The 14,785-nt window shown below is 48.2% G+C and overlaps 1 protein-coding gene and 1 long non-coding RNA gene across 3 annotated transcripts in view; one reads left to right on the top strand and one right to left on the bottom strand.

Annotated features, from left to right (window-relative positions):
- Positions 1 to 14,785, top strand: part of MAPKAPK2 (MAPK activated protein kinase 2) — a 45,084-nt gene that overhangs the window by 14,941 nt on the left and 15,358 nt on the right. The gene's annotated exons all lie outside the window — the stretch shown is intronic.
- LOC144382501 (uncharacterized) lies at positions 984 to 5,377 on the bottom strand. The gene is made up of 3 exons (XR_013449502.1): positions 5,342 to 5,377; positions 3,670 to 3,845; positions 984 to 1,179 (listed from the first exon to the last, which is right to left on the bottom strand). It is a non-coding gene; the product is annotated as an uncharacterized LOC144382501 (long non-coding RNA).

Here is a 14,785-nt window from a genome sequence, read left to right as displayed (position 1 = left end):
TCCCTGAGAATGAGGTCTGCTTGCTCTGAGGAAGCTGGGAAATGCCCCACTGCCTGGGGTGGGTGTTGGCTGCTGGGACTCACGGTGCTGCTGGTGTTAATTGCTTTCTGGGGCAGAGAAGGGCAAAGTCCTTAGGGGTGAGAGTTTTAGTTTGGGCCCTTTGTTCTCTGTACCTGTTGTCTTCGGTACAGCCGACATAGAGCTCCTCCTTTCCTGCTGTTTCCTTTGAATTTAATCTCCCTGTCTTCAGGTAGTGTGCTTCAGGCTGGAAATGAGCCTGAGAGGTGGTGGTGGAGGGAGTTTGCTTGTTTACCCGGATCCCACAGTGAATATATAAGCCCTCCTTCACTGTGCTGGCCCATAGCAGAGCCCCTAGCCACATGTGGCTATTTAAATTAAATAAATAAAATAAAAAATCAGTTCCTCTGTAGCACTAGCCACGTCTCAAGTACTCAGTAGTCTCATAGTGGCCACTGTCCTGGGCAGCACAGATAGAGAACATTCTATCATCACAGAACGTTCTCTTAGACAACGCTGGACTCTGAGGTGGTCATTCTACACCCGGGTAAAGAGTTATCTGAGCTAGAAGGGATTTGTGGAATTGCACAAGGAGAGGTTGTAAGGCCCAGGTAAGAGGGTAAAGAGAAGGTAATAATTTAAAAAGGGACCTTAAATAGTATTTAGTTTGTCTTGTTTAGGACTACATCCCAGCAAATGGTCAGCTAGCCCAGTGGCTCCCAAACTAAGTCAACTGTCAGAATCACCTGTGGGTAACATTTGAAAAAAGAGATTCCTGGGCCCCACTCTTTGTATCTTATTAAGTCTGAGACTCTACAGAGGTGGCATTCAGGAATGTGTATTCTTATCTGATAATTATCTGGGCTTGGCCACCACTGATCTATTGAACCTATGCTTAAATTCCTCCAGTGATGGGGGAGCTTACCCCTTTTCAAGAAAACCCTACCATTAAAAAAAAATTGCCATTGTTAAAGTTCTGTGTTTATTGAGTTCAAAATTTGGTTCGCCGAGCTTGTAATATTCCTTAGTGCGAGTTGCATTTTCTGGAGCCTCACCGAATGCATCAATCCCATCTTCTGTACTCAGTCTTCTGCAGATATCTGAACACAGCCTCTGACCCAACATCATGGCACATCTTCAGAGTACTCGACCTGCCAAGGGCTCGAGGGAGATGCAGAGATGAGACATCATTGCCAGGATCCTTACAATTAATTATCAGGCCTCGCTGAGAGATTGAGGAAAGGCCCAAGTCGCAGTAGACCCTGTCAGTGGAGAGTCCTAGGGGTTGGCCAGCTGGTCTGGACCATGTGTACCCTCCACCTCTCTGCATACTGCCCCATAGGAAAGAGTCCCTATTTTTCTGCATGGCTAACACTTGCTTTTTGAAGACACTGATCTGTTTTCCTTCAGAGGCATTGAGACACCCAGCCAGCCGCTGCCGGTCAGATAGGACCACAAACATCACTTCTGTTTAGAGACCTTCAGTAGCACCCTCCCCTTGCCTTCAGTGTAATGCTCAAACTCCTAACATGGTATTCAAGCAAGCGGCTTTGACCTTCCTTCCCATCCCCACCCCTCACTCATACACTCACCCTTTCAGAGATTACTGCTTCCCACTCTGAGTGCATTCTTATGCTCCCAGATCTTCTGTTGTGCCTCCCATTTGTTCATCCTTTTGTCCTGGTAGAGTTCTATCTCTCCTTTGAAGCTTCGATTTTACCTGCTCCCCACCCCCAATTCCAGGTAGAATAACTCCCTTCCCTATACTAGGGGTAGTTCGTACTAGCGGTAAGTCTGCTATGAATTTGAATTACAGCCACTCTTGTGTCCTTCCCTGCTAGACTCTGAGCTCCTTGAGGACAAGGACCGTGTCTCATTTATTTGGAATCCCCCAGTGCAAAGCACCGTGCCAGGTCCTTAGCTGAGGTGTTGTGTGTGCCCACAGAAGTGGGTTAGTTGTCGTGTCTGTGTGTCTTCTTTTGGATTCTGTTGCATCTGCCATGGGGAGCTGGAGCCCCTTTCCCAGCGCCAGCTTTCTCTCGGCAGTGGCCTCGGGCCCCAGCAGCCCCCAGGAGAAAAGTGCTGTTTAGCAGCTGATAATTAACAAGCAGGGCCTGGAGCCTTGGCTGCCTCAGAGGCAAAACTGGTATTTATTTTTTTTTTTTTTTTTTTTTTTTTTTTTTTTAAAGATTTTATTTATTTATTTGACAGAGAGAGACACAGCGAGAGAGGGAACACCAGCAGGGGGAGTGAGAGAGGGAGAAGCAGGCTTCCCGCGGAGCAGGGAGCCCGATGCGGGGCTCGATCCCAGGACCCTGGGATCATGACCTGAGCCGAAGGCAGACGCTTAACGACTGAGCCACCCAGGCGCCCCCAAAACTGGTATTTAAACAATAAAGTTGCTAAAATCCAGAATTAAAGTGTCTGTTTCAGAAGCAGCTACATCCAAACAGAAGCCTGCTCTGCTGAGATAAATGGAATAATGAGTGGAGCCAAAGGGCTCTCTCTAACCCTGAGAGCCGCCTGGCTGGGGGGCGGGGTGGGGGGGCGCTGGAAAGGCAATTTTCTGTTTCTGCTCCCTGCTGTGGGGCCTGGGACTGCCTGGGGAGTAGCGGGGGGCTTTCCTTTCACTCCCAGTGTGTATAGATTAGACTCATTTTGCCCAGTGGACAAGAAGAGAAATTTGGAAAAACAAGGTAGGAATAAACTGAGGGCCTTCTCTAAGGTGATAAAGCCCATTTTTATCTTCAGTGATAAATAGAGACGGTTCAGTCCTGCCTCACGGGGTCTCATCTTGTTTTCTTCTGATGCTACTAGGGTTGAGAGGGTAGTGCTGACATTCGGGCCTCCTCCCTTCCTAGGTCAGAACCGGGGCGTGAGGAATTCCCCAGCCTCTTGTTGCTGCCCAAATACTAACCACAATCCCCAGCTCCACTATTCTAAGAAATATGTGTACCAGGAACAGCCCGTGGCTTCAGAACCAGGGCAGCTGCTCAAGAGGCAGAGGCTTCCTGTGTGTGTGTGTGTGTGTGTGTGTGTGTGTGTGTGTGTGTGTATGGGGGGGCGTTGAGAGTACCCTGCAACCTGTCACCAGGACACCTGCCTCTGTGCTCAGCCACAGAGGTCAGTGGGAGATGCCCTTGTGAATGAAGCAGAGAGCCTGCTGAAGGGTCTGTCCCACAAGTTCACCCAGGGTACGTGGCCAAAATTAGAGTCTTCTGGGAGTGGGTTGGGGGTGGGGGGAGACTACTATCGGATCCAAGAGACAATCGGAGACATACATATATACATATATATATGTATATAGTTTGAATACAAAAATACAGGCCTTTCTGGGAAATGTTAACATGATTTATGTCCTGTCTCAGTGTCTGTCACTCACTGTGACCTCTCCATTGGTATCTGGCCCATGATGGGAAGGGGGTTGGGTGAGAACCCTTGCCTGCCATCCCTTTCGGTTTCTCTGTTGGCATTAGTGGTATTGGTGGCTGAGCTCACCCAGACCATGTGTGACACTTAGAGGGGTGGCCTCTCACTGACCATGGGCGTGTATGTTGTGTGCAGTGACCCCGTTACCCACAGAGCCAAATGCAAAACAGTTGGGGTAGTTTAGGAGGAAACTTGATAAAGGAATGAAACCCCCTGGCTCACCTGTGGTTGAACCCTTGTCCTTGGTGACATAAGCAGAGATGGTTACAGCCAGTGTGGGCTTGGGTGTGTCTCTGACGAAGTCCTAGTGGTCCTTGCAGGAACTTCACTAGTTGAACTGGATGGTGAAGATCCCACAGGCGTGTGTATGCTCATTAATCTGTTCACCTGTCTGGTCCCTGGAAATTTATTGAAGGGAAACCATGTAAGCAAAGTTTTTCTTACGTCCTCCAGGTGGTAAGAGAGCTACGTTCAGGGGTCAGGGTGAACGTGGAGGACAGAGCCACCCATTCCTCCAAGCACCAGCCAGTCCTGGAATGTGTTGGTGGAATGCCGATCCCGAGATGCTCTGTGGGGAGATAAAGCTGGGAAACACTCTGCATGTACATTAACATTTTAAAGGCTCTGAGAAGTTCTGTAGTAAAAGAATCTTTTTGCAAAACCTAGTGCTGCTGACATTTCCAGGATCCCTTTTTCACTTATTACTTATTAACATCCTCCTAGACTGCTGTTTGAGACATGGCAGGACAGTCTCCCTGCTCTGGGAGACCTGCCCAGTGACTCGAGAAAAATTCACCTGACTCTAGGTCAACACCGGTTTGAGAGGTTTTAAAAAGGTGTGTGCGTATGTGTGTGTGTACATGTGTGTGTGCGTGCGTGCGTGTGTGCTGGGGGGTGTGGCAGAGAAGGGCCCCCGGCAGGTGGCTGCTATTGAAGTTGGCCCTGTCTGCGTCCCTGCTGGCTTTGTGCTTCTGGAGAAGGCTTTTGTCCTGGCTTGAACATGCTGAACAGCAGCTACATCTGTCACGCCTGGGAAGCGGCAGTTTGCAGCGTGGGGGGCGAACAAGCAGTGAACAGACACCCCTGCTTGAGGCCCAGGCTGCTGCGAAGCCCTCCGTGTCGCAGGGAGGGGCTGGTGATCCCGGGACAGCTGCTTGCTAATCCTGGCAGTGGAGGGGAGCACGATATAGCGCCCTTATCTGTGCATTCTCCTTGTCCGATGGGGGAGATTGTGTTGAACCTCGAGGTGGTAGCTGGGAAGAAGCAGGTGGGCAGGATATTTTCTCCCCTTCACCAACCACAAGGCATCTGGAGGGTGGACCAGGGTGGAAAGACACTTAGCTCTCCATTACCCAGTGGGGTGGAGATGAAGCCATTTTGGCTAAAATTTAAGGAAGAATTCAGAATTGTGAGGTGGATTGAGTAAAGTTTGTGGTGTTTTAAGATGCAAGAGTCCCAGCTAGAATTGCTTTTTGACCGTTGGTGACAGGAGATGGGTATGAATGACTGGTTCCCCGATGGCTGGCTCCTTGAGAAAGGTCTGGGAGGCATTCCTGGGTTCTTCACCTGGAGCACACCAGGTCCAGGGAGTTCCCGAGGCTGGTGCAGACCTCAGTACCCTTCCTGTGCAGCTTTGCTGGGAGGAAAAGGATTTCTGAGGAAATTGGCAGCTGGGAAAAAAAATGGGAGTAGGAATCAGTCACTCTTCCTGGGGAGTATACTTGTCCACTGTGGGTAGACCTCTGTGTAATTAAGGCAGGCTCAGGATTTCCCTATCTCTTTCTATCGATGTATGTATTAATATATTTTTTTTATGCTGCTTTTCCTCTTTTGACCTCCTCCCAGAGGGGGAGGCGTTAGTCTGTCCTTTGGAACTAGGGTGAGGTGTCCTTACCTCCTGGCTCCTCTGGCCTTGTCTTGCCTTCCCTCAGTCACAGCCGCAGAGGCCCAGAGTCATTCAGATGGGGGAGGAGCAAACCCAGTCCTTCTTGTTAGTAGAGAAAAGGCAGATGCTGTCCCCCCGTTCCCTGTGCACAGGAAGTCTGGGTGGGCCAGGCTTTGGTTTGGGAAACAGGAGCATTAGCGGCTGCTGCCAACTGGGGTTGTGTTTGCAGACTCCCAGGCTCCAGTGTCTCCGGAGGGACCAGCAGCTCTGACCCCCGTGGACCTGCTCCGGTCCCCAGGGAGGGAGCCCTTGCCAGGAACCTCTGAGCTAACTGGAGGTGGGTGTTGGGTAAGGGTGGTGGAGGACTGGATTGTAGGAGAGAAGTAGGGGATGACTCCCTCCTTCCCCCATCAGCTGGGGATGCATCACCAGTGCTGGGAATACACTCAGGCCCCTTCTAGATAAATGGGTCATTCTGGAAATTCTTTCTTACTCCAGGGTGGGGCTTTACTGGTTCAGAAGAATCTTTAGATGTCTTGGCCACCAGGGACCAAGCCATTGACCTGCTATATCCCCTCAAGGCTAAAGGGCAGGACAGTGTCTGAGTCCCCATTCCTGTGATCGCTCTCTGTTCTCCCTTCTGGTGTCGTCCCGTCTTCACCTGGTCAGACGTTGCAGCGGTCGTCTGGTGCATGATGGGCATGGGGGTGGGGGAGAGGGTGCCCCTGCACACCTCGCCTTCCTCTCGCCCACAGGTCCTAGCCTTGCTGGGTCTCCACTCCTGTCACGGCCCTGCTTGCGGCTGCGGCACATCTGGACCTAGACAGGCTGTCCTGGTGTCCTGCATAATGAGGATCCCAGACTTCCCCTAGGTGATTGGCCACAGTTATTCCAAGGGAGGAGCGGGATTTCCCCCACCCCCAGACACTCCAGAGACTTCCTCCAGGCTCCTAGCTCCCATTTCCGAGTCTCGATCTCTAAGCAGTCTGCTCTCCCGTTCCTCCCCCACCCCCACCCCCCACCCCAAGGAGAAAGGCGGGAAGGAAGTCCTGCCAGAAGTTGTTTTTTGGTTTGTGAGGTAACGGTCTTTGGATTGAGAAACACACATAGCCTCCCCTTTAAGATCTGAGGCCAGAAGCACTAGACTCTGGTTTCCAGGGAAACCAGAGTGGGCAAGGCAGAGAAAGAGGGGGCTGGTTATAGGTATTGAAATCTGGGAGGGGCTCCCAGGCCCCCTGTCCTTTTCCGGGGAGTCTGCGTAGCCTACTCAGGGCCCTGGGTTGTAGCCCTCCCTCTGTCCCCAACCAGCAGGGGATCCTTGGCAAATATCTCAAACCCTCTGCCCCCTAGTTTCCATGTGCCTAAAATGAGGAGCACGCGGGCTCCACCTGGATTATAGATTTAAAGGTGACCTTATACACAGAAGGGCTTTGGAATATATACAAAGTAAACAAATTTTAAGGTTGTATTACGTAACTAGGAAGAGTGAATCATGTCAAACAATACAGTTACAGAAACCTTAGACCTCAGGGAGGCTAGGTGTATCTTAGATTTTACAGGACAGGAGACAGAGGAAAAGTGACTTGCCTACAGGTAGGTATTCAGCAGTTAATTGTAGAACTGGGACTAGAACCAGGTCACTCAGCTTTCTGGCATATCCTTCTATCCCTTGGCAAACTCCAGGGTATGTGTCCTTGGGGTAGAGAGCCACGGCGTAGAGAAAACATGCCACAGAAACTCTGACAGCCTTGTATGCCGTCAGGTGTCAATTATCCATGTCCTTGGGAGTAGGGGGAGGATAGTAGAGTAGGTAATCTTAAAAATTATTGAAATTGGACTTTTCAAAATATTATTGATTCTTTTCTTTTTCCTCTAGCAAATGTATCTCCTTAATTCTCTTGGGTTTCTATAATGTTCTGTGTCCCAGAAACCTGCTGTGTGTTGGGGGGCGGGGTGCTCCTGCTCACTGATTCAGTGTTTGCTGTGGTTAACCTACAAAGTGGATGGTCCACATGCAGACAGTTAGAGCTGCTTATACCCAGTCCCTTTCTTTGGGAACACGTTGATAGGATAGCCAGCTCCCCACCTTTCGCCTGTGGGAAACTGGCCGGAGCATGCTGCACCTACCACAGCATCTCTGCGTTCTTTGGCTCCTGTCTAGAAACATGGTGTGCGCAGATGCAATGAATAGTAGGCTGTCAGAGCTGGAAAGCACATTAAGGATACTCTAAACTGGTCCCTTTAGTGTGCAGGGGCAGGTACCAAGGCCAGCGAGGGGCGAGGACTTGTCTGGGACTAGAGCGTCAGATCGTGATGGAACTGGTCTTGTGGAACAAGGACTTGGCGACAGCAGAGGTCTGAGCACCAGCCTCACGTGCGTCCCATCTTGGCTGTGATTGCATGTCCCCAGGTCAGCCGGGCCTTTTGCAATTCTGCCCCGGAGAGGCCCCGGTGTTGGCCGAAACAGTTCCTCTTCTTTCCCTTGACCCCCCCCCCCCCCCGCCCAGCCACCTCTTTTTCCCTTGTGATCCCTACTGGCTGTTACTTCCTGCCCTCCTCCCCCACTTTTTGTTATGAAACACTTTAGATATGCAACCAACTTGAAAGAATTGTCCAGTGAACGCCCATCTCCCCAGCCACCTAGGTTCTACCATTCACATTTCACTCTGCTCGCTTTCTCATGTCTTTCTCCATCTTTCCCTCTCTCACCCATTTATCAACCTTCTTTCATGGGTGCATTTTATAGTAAGTTGCAGACATCAGTACACTCCACCCCCTCAACATTTCCACATATGTAGGTATTAATTAGAGTTTGGTATTTATTTGTTCATCCATTTATTTTTTTTTATTTTTGGTGGTAAAATTTATGTAACGGTGAAATGCCCAAAATTTAAATATATCATTTGGTGAGTTTTGATAAATGCTTCCATCTGTGAATTCCAAACCTCTGTCAAGATACAGAACAAACATGGGGCTCCTGGGTGGCTTTGTTGGTTAGGTGACCAACTCTTGATTTCAGCTTAGGTCCTGATCTCAGGGTCCTGGGATCGAGCCCCGCCCAGGGTGGAGCAATCTTAAGTTTCTCTCTCCCTCTGCCCCTCCCCCACCTCTAAAAAAAAAGTTATAGAACAAACATTTAAAAATATTTAGTAAGTTCCCTCATGATCCTTCCTAAACAATCACAGTTTTGGTGTTTCTTCACTGTAGATTAGTTTTGCTTGTTGTGGAACATCGAAGAAATGAAATCATCAGTATGAACTTTTTTACGTAAGATTCATCCACATGGTTACCTCTATCAGTAGTTTGTTTCTTTTTATACCTAGTAGTACTCCATTGTATGGATATCAAATAATTTGCCTATCCAGTCTCCTGTTGATGGACATTTAGAGTGTTTCCAGTTTTGGGCTATGATGAATAAAGCTTATGAACATTTTTGCACAAGTCTTTTTGTGGACATAATGTTTTTATTTCTTTTGGGTCAATACCTAGGAGTGGGATTGCTGGGTCAAAGAAGGCTGTTGTTACTTCTTGTTCTGGACTCTGCCCTGCTCTCTCATTGTGTTCTGGACTCGATTGGGAGTAGTGGAAAGTGCCTTATTGCTCATCTAGGTTATTCTCTTACTCAGTGTAGGAATTCCCTGAGAGCCCACCTGACAGCCTCTGCTTGAATGTTGCCAAGGATGAGGAGCTTATTACCTTACAAGCCTCTATTCTTTCTTTTTTTTTTAAAGATTTTATTTATTTATTTATTTATTTATTTGAGAGCGAGCACAAGCAGGGCAGAGGGAGAAGCAGATTCCTCAATGAGTAGGGAGCCCGACATGGGGCTCTGATTCCAGGACCCTCGGGATCATGAACCGAGCCGAAGGCAGACGCTTAACCGACTGAGTCACCCAGGTGCCCCTCAGGCCTCTACTCTTATGAGACAGTTCCTTATTAATTTCTGCCTCTTCTGTGTGACAGCCCTATAGAATTTCAGGACCGCTGCCCCATCTCGTCCCTCAGCCGCTCCTTCAGGGTTTCTCTTCTTCAGGCTAATTGTCCAAGTCGATTGAACTGTTCCTCAGGTGATATGATTCTCAGACCTTTTATGTCCTGGTCATCACCCTCTGGAAGTTTAATGCTCTTTTTCAAATGTGTTGCCCAGAGGTGAGCACTGGATTCTAGATGTGGTCTGTGGGGTACAGAATGTGGTTGGGTCTGAACTCCTGTCTTGATCTAGGTACCAGATCCACCCATTGGCTGAACGTGATGTTCACTTCTTAGCAGCCACATGATGGCATTGGAGCCAGATGAGTGAATGTTTATAAAGAAATTCCACAAATCTCAGGTGGTATTGAGATAGTCCATTTGAAGTCATCTGGAGCCTCTGTTATTAATAGCATTCCTTGCCACCGTCCCATTTAGTCTTTGCCTCCACCTTCTGAGAAAGGTACTGCTAAAAAGAACTTAATAAGAACTATTCGGTTTAAAACAGGGTTTGTCAACTTTGGCACTGTTGACATTTTGGACCAGGTAGTTCTTTGTTGTGGGGGATTGTCTTTTGCTTCCCAGGAATTAGCAACACCCCCGGCTTGTCCCCACTTGCAATCCTGTCCATGCCGCCCACCCCTCCCCCGCAAGCTGCAACAATCATAAATATCTCCAGGTATTTTCAGGTGTCCCCTGAGGGGGAAAATCATCTCAGGTTGAGCCCTTTCTTAAGGCACAGAACTTAGCATTGAACAAAGTTTAAATAATAAAGCTCTTCCTGAAGGGTAACCAGTGTAATTCTTTAGTATTTGTATTTCCATATTACGTCCTTTGTGGAGGACAGTCCTTGCTTTTTGCAGTTCCAGTATGCATGGATTTTGCTTAGCACAGTTTAGCTGAAGAACACCAGTCCCCCCGTACACCGCCGTGGTGTATTAACTCTGAGTAATGGCAGAGAGTCCAAACTTTGCTACGAGCTCCCCAGTCCACTGATGACTATGTACAGATGTTTTTAATGATCAGTGACCAATCACATCCCTTCTTTCAGAGTCGGTCAGTGGTGGTCACTTACTTCGTTGTTGCGTTCGCACCCAGAGAGGAAAGTGTGCAGTGTGTTGTCTCCTTGTCCCCAAGGGCTAAACTCACGTGACATTTTACAAACAACAACAACAACGGTGAAATTTTCACAAAGAATTGAAAAGTGGTAATGCTGGAAGTGAAATTGGAGCTGAATGTAAGTGGAGTTAGAGAATTACTAGCTGATCGTGGGAACGTCGACATGGCCACCGTTCAAGACTACAGACGAAGCCAGAGGAACTCTGGGAGGCAAACTCATTGACATGAGTGATGGTGACGAAAGGATGAAGAAGTTCCAGAGGAAGTGACACGGGGGGAAAAAAACCTCACATCGAAGTCACCCTTGGAGGTATTTTGTAACATTGAAAGCACAAAGGATAAAATGTGAAGCTGACCCGGACTTGGAACAGAGTCGGGCAGGTTGCAGGGTTACAGAAAAGGCGCTCTCTCCGTGGTGTGCGTCCAGCAGCCAGAAGGCAGGCGCTGGCCCAGCTACTGGTGATGTTTTTCACAATGAAATAGCACACTCATTCTCAGTGTCTAATATTTTTTTTATTATGGTGTACTTAAACACAAGTTTTACTATTTTTTCCATTTCTCTATTCATTTATAACTGACTGTAAAAGAGTTTTTAATGTTTTGACAAAAATTCCTAAAGGTCATGGAACAATCTTAATTTTTTCCATTGATGAGTAAGATTGCTTTGCACGGTCATTTGTGTGGTTCTGTATTACTGTGCAAAGCAAGTCTGTCTATATTTAGAGAAGTGTGGGTAAATACACATACACACACACAACACTTCTTTTGCTTTTCTCGTTTTTTCAAAACATTTTACAAAAACAAAGTCAGACTGCATGTATCCATTTGCAGTTGCTTTTTTCATGGAAGAATATCTCTTTTGGAGAACTTCTGATCTCAGTATATCTAGACCCCCCTCATTCTTTGTGATAATTGTATATTATTTTATGTATCAATATGGATGTACCATAATTTATTTGACCACTTTTCTGTTAGTGGACATTTAGTTTCTCTCTAGTGGAGGTCTCTGGCAGATACCATCACTAGTCCCATTGAATGGATGAAGACAGTGGAGATTAGAAAGGAAAGAACCAGAGCACCTGGCTGGCTCAGTCGAAAGAGCATGTGACTCTTCATCTCGGGGTTGTGAGTTCGAGCCCCACGTTGGGGGTAGAGGTTACTTAAAAATAAAATCCTAAAAAAAAAAAAAAACAAACAGTAAAAAAGAAAGTGAAGTGACTGCCTACATTCAGGCAGCTACTGAGCTTAGAGCTGGCATTTGAACTCGGGGCTGCCCAGTTCTAGGTCCTTGCTTGTAACCACAGTGCTCTACAGCTTCTCCTCTTTTCTTGGAAGTCGCTTTTCCCAACCACAGCAGTGGCAACAGCAGAAAGTAATGGAGTTTCCTGAGCGCGGCACAACTCTAGTTGCAAATGCATTGTGATTCCTGTTACCCAGCCAACAGCCTACGAGGCAGATGCTGTTCTTCCCTCTGTATTACACTGAAAGCCACTGAAGGAGGTTAGGAGACTCCCGGGGCTACGGCTCGTCCGTGCGGGCACGGGCACTCCTCGGGCAGCCTGGCTTCGGAGCCTTTGCTCTCGCTCTTCACGGTGCACGGATCTGACTGGAGAAAGGTCTGTTTTATCACGTGCTATGGTAGATGCCTTTTTTGAACATAGGACTTCGTGTTGGCCCATATTTTCGCCTACTGTAATCTTTTAGAAATGTGTTACCTAGCACACTTCCAGCCTTGGGTCACCTGCAAGTCTGATGAGCTTGCCGTCTAGTCTTTGTCTTCAGCCAGCCCATTGGTAGAACACTAGGCAAAGCCACAGATGGCATTTCTTAATTTGTCACTGGAGGTGTTCTCTGGGTTTAGTCAATAAGCTGGTATTTGTTGAGTGCAGCCATAATGCCACGATTGGGGCTGAGGGTTTGAAATCAAAGTTGAACAAGGGAACCTTGTGTGTCAACTATACCTCAGAAAAAAAAAAAAGGTTGAGAAGATATGGTCCCAGCCTCTAGGAGGCACACGGTCTATACACGATAGGGGGAAGAATGGTCTTGTAAATCACAGCGTGAGTGTGCAAGTAGGAGTTTAACAAGAGTCTTGTGAGAGCAGAGAGGAAGGAGGGGCTGACCTAGCCTGGGGGTCATCAGGGGGGCTGCACAGAGGGGATGACATGATGTTGGTGCTTGAGGGATGTGGACGTGGAGGCATGACTTGTTGGAGGACAGTGAAGGTCAGTGGAGCCCAAGCAGAGAGAATGCGTTGGGAGGTGAGGGCAAAGATAATGTGGGTGGGAGCCAGGAGAGACCAGGCTAAGGAATTTGAGTTTGTCCTGTTCGCCAGTGAACGTGTTTAAAGGGACCCTTATCCTGCTTGTAGTCGCCTTTCAGTTCCAGTACGTCCGTCGCGGGATGTACTGGAACAGAGGAAGGCTACCATCTAGAAGCCAGTCAGAAGGCACCCAGGACAAAGGGAACCAAGCAAGTGGCCGCAACACTGCAAGAGGGAGGATGGATTTTTTGGAGATCTTTCCAAAGACAAAATCAGATTGGTTCTGTGGGTGAGGGTGAGAGGGTGAGGATGACTACTTTTAAGGTTTACCTCCGGGGGCCTGGCTAGATGTGATGTCATTGTCACTTACTGAGGCCAAGGAGCAAGTCCGAGGGGGCGTTGAGTTCGGTTCGATGCATGTTCTGCCTGCCCTGGATCCATTAAATAACACATTATTATTGGTCATTGATAACAGTCACAAATATGGCAGTGCTTTGTCATGTCACCCTTTCTTTCTTTGTCGTGCTGGAGGTCCGGCAAGGGACTGTCCATAGACTCTATAGAAAGTCAAGGCCTCTTGAATCTGGCATTCCTTGGTCTGTAATCTAGTAACTGCTAAAAAAGCTATTGAGCTTAGATGAGCCTGGCTTCTCAGGGAACCCAGGCTGGGCAGTGACAGGGCAAGTCATCATCTGTTCTAGGCTTTGCCAGGGACAGATGTGAAGTTAAGCAGTCCTTCTTAATTACCATTCTCTTTGCATATTGTGTCTTTCTCCTTGAATCTGTCTCTTTGACTAGTCTGTGAACTCCTTAAATCCCCAAGTGCTCAGTCTGGTGCCGGGCACCTCTTGGGCTCCCTGCTCAGCGGAGAATCTGCTTCTCCCTCTCCCTCTGCCTCTCCCCCTGCTGGTGCTGGGAGCCGGATGCTGCCGAAAAGCAGGGCCCTGCCGTCTCCTCCTCCCCATGCCCCCTCTTGATTACCAACAGTGGTTCTGGAATCACACCCACAGGTTGTTTCTGCATCCTGGGATGTGAGTCTTCTAAGATTGCCGTCTTGTAACTCCGTCATCCTTGGGTGCTTGTAAGTTGGTTCTTGGTTCAGCTTCCATTGAGGTTTCCCATCAGTGTGTGTAGATGTTTAGCTTGTTACAATCTGATGAACTTTCTCCTTGATAACGAGGATGGAACATACTGTAGATGAACATTCCCGCATTGTCCTTTCTGTAGCTTAGAGCCCCAGCCCCCACGAAGGGCCATTGCCCTCCCTGGTTTCTCTTATGGCTTTGCATGTAGGGTGCAGGCAGTCTCGAGTAGTTCTTGTGTTTCCACACGTCCTGCTCACTCTGTTTTATGAGCCCACGCCACTCTCGGTGTCTGTCCTGTCTTCAGTATCTAAGCTCATGAGGGCTCCCTGCCCTCTGGACCTAACCATCCGTGGCTGCCTCCTGCCTTCTTTTTTCAGGGGTTATTGTGCTTTACGTGCTCAGAATCTACTTGAGAGAGACCAGATGTCATCTTGCAAAATGCCTTCCCCTGTGGGATCTCTGCTCCTACTGCTCCGTTGTGTCAACATCTAAATACTGGTTTTCTGCAGGTCTAGGCTAAACAACTGTTTTTGTCCCCTGGTTTTTTCTTCCCTCCTTTGAACTCTGAAAATGACAAGGTTACTTCCTCCCAATGCGGTATTCTTGTTGTTACTGTTTTTGCTAACTTACAGGTGTTTTGTTTTTCCTACGTAATTTACTAGACTTTGCTTCCTGGTTAGAACTGAGTTCAAGGAGCATTTCCCTTCTTTGCATCTCTGGCTTTGTGACAGGTAAACTCTTTAGAAAGGCACGGCGAGAATATATCAAGTGCCATGCTCTTCGCAGGGGGAAAAAAAAAGCCTTGCATCTGTCTCTGTCAGATGTCCTCGTGTTCATGTTGGGTGACGTGAGCTCTGTCTTCCATCTGGACCATTTCTGCTAAGAAGTTCATATCTTCTACCATCTATTCTCTCCTAGGTGACTGCAAGAATTACTTAACTTCTGGTTCTTTTGCGTTTTCCCCACACTGTGCTGTCCTCCAGGTTTGGGCATGTGGGATTGTGGAGTTGTTGTCAG

This window comes from Halichoerus grypus, chromosome 7 (genome assembly GCF_964656455.1).
Source record: "Halichoerus grypus chromosome 7, mHalGry1.hap1.1, whole genome shotgun sequence".
Classification (NCBI taxonomy): Eukaryota; Metazoa; Chordata; class Mammalia; order Carnivora; family Phocidae; genus Halichoerus; species Halichoerus grypus.
This window is presented reverse-complemented; position numbering and strand designations above follow the sequence as displayed.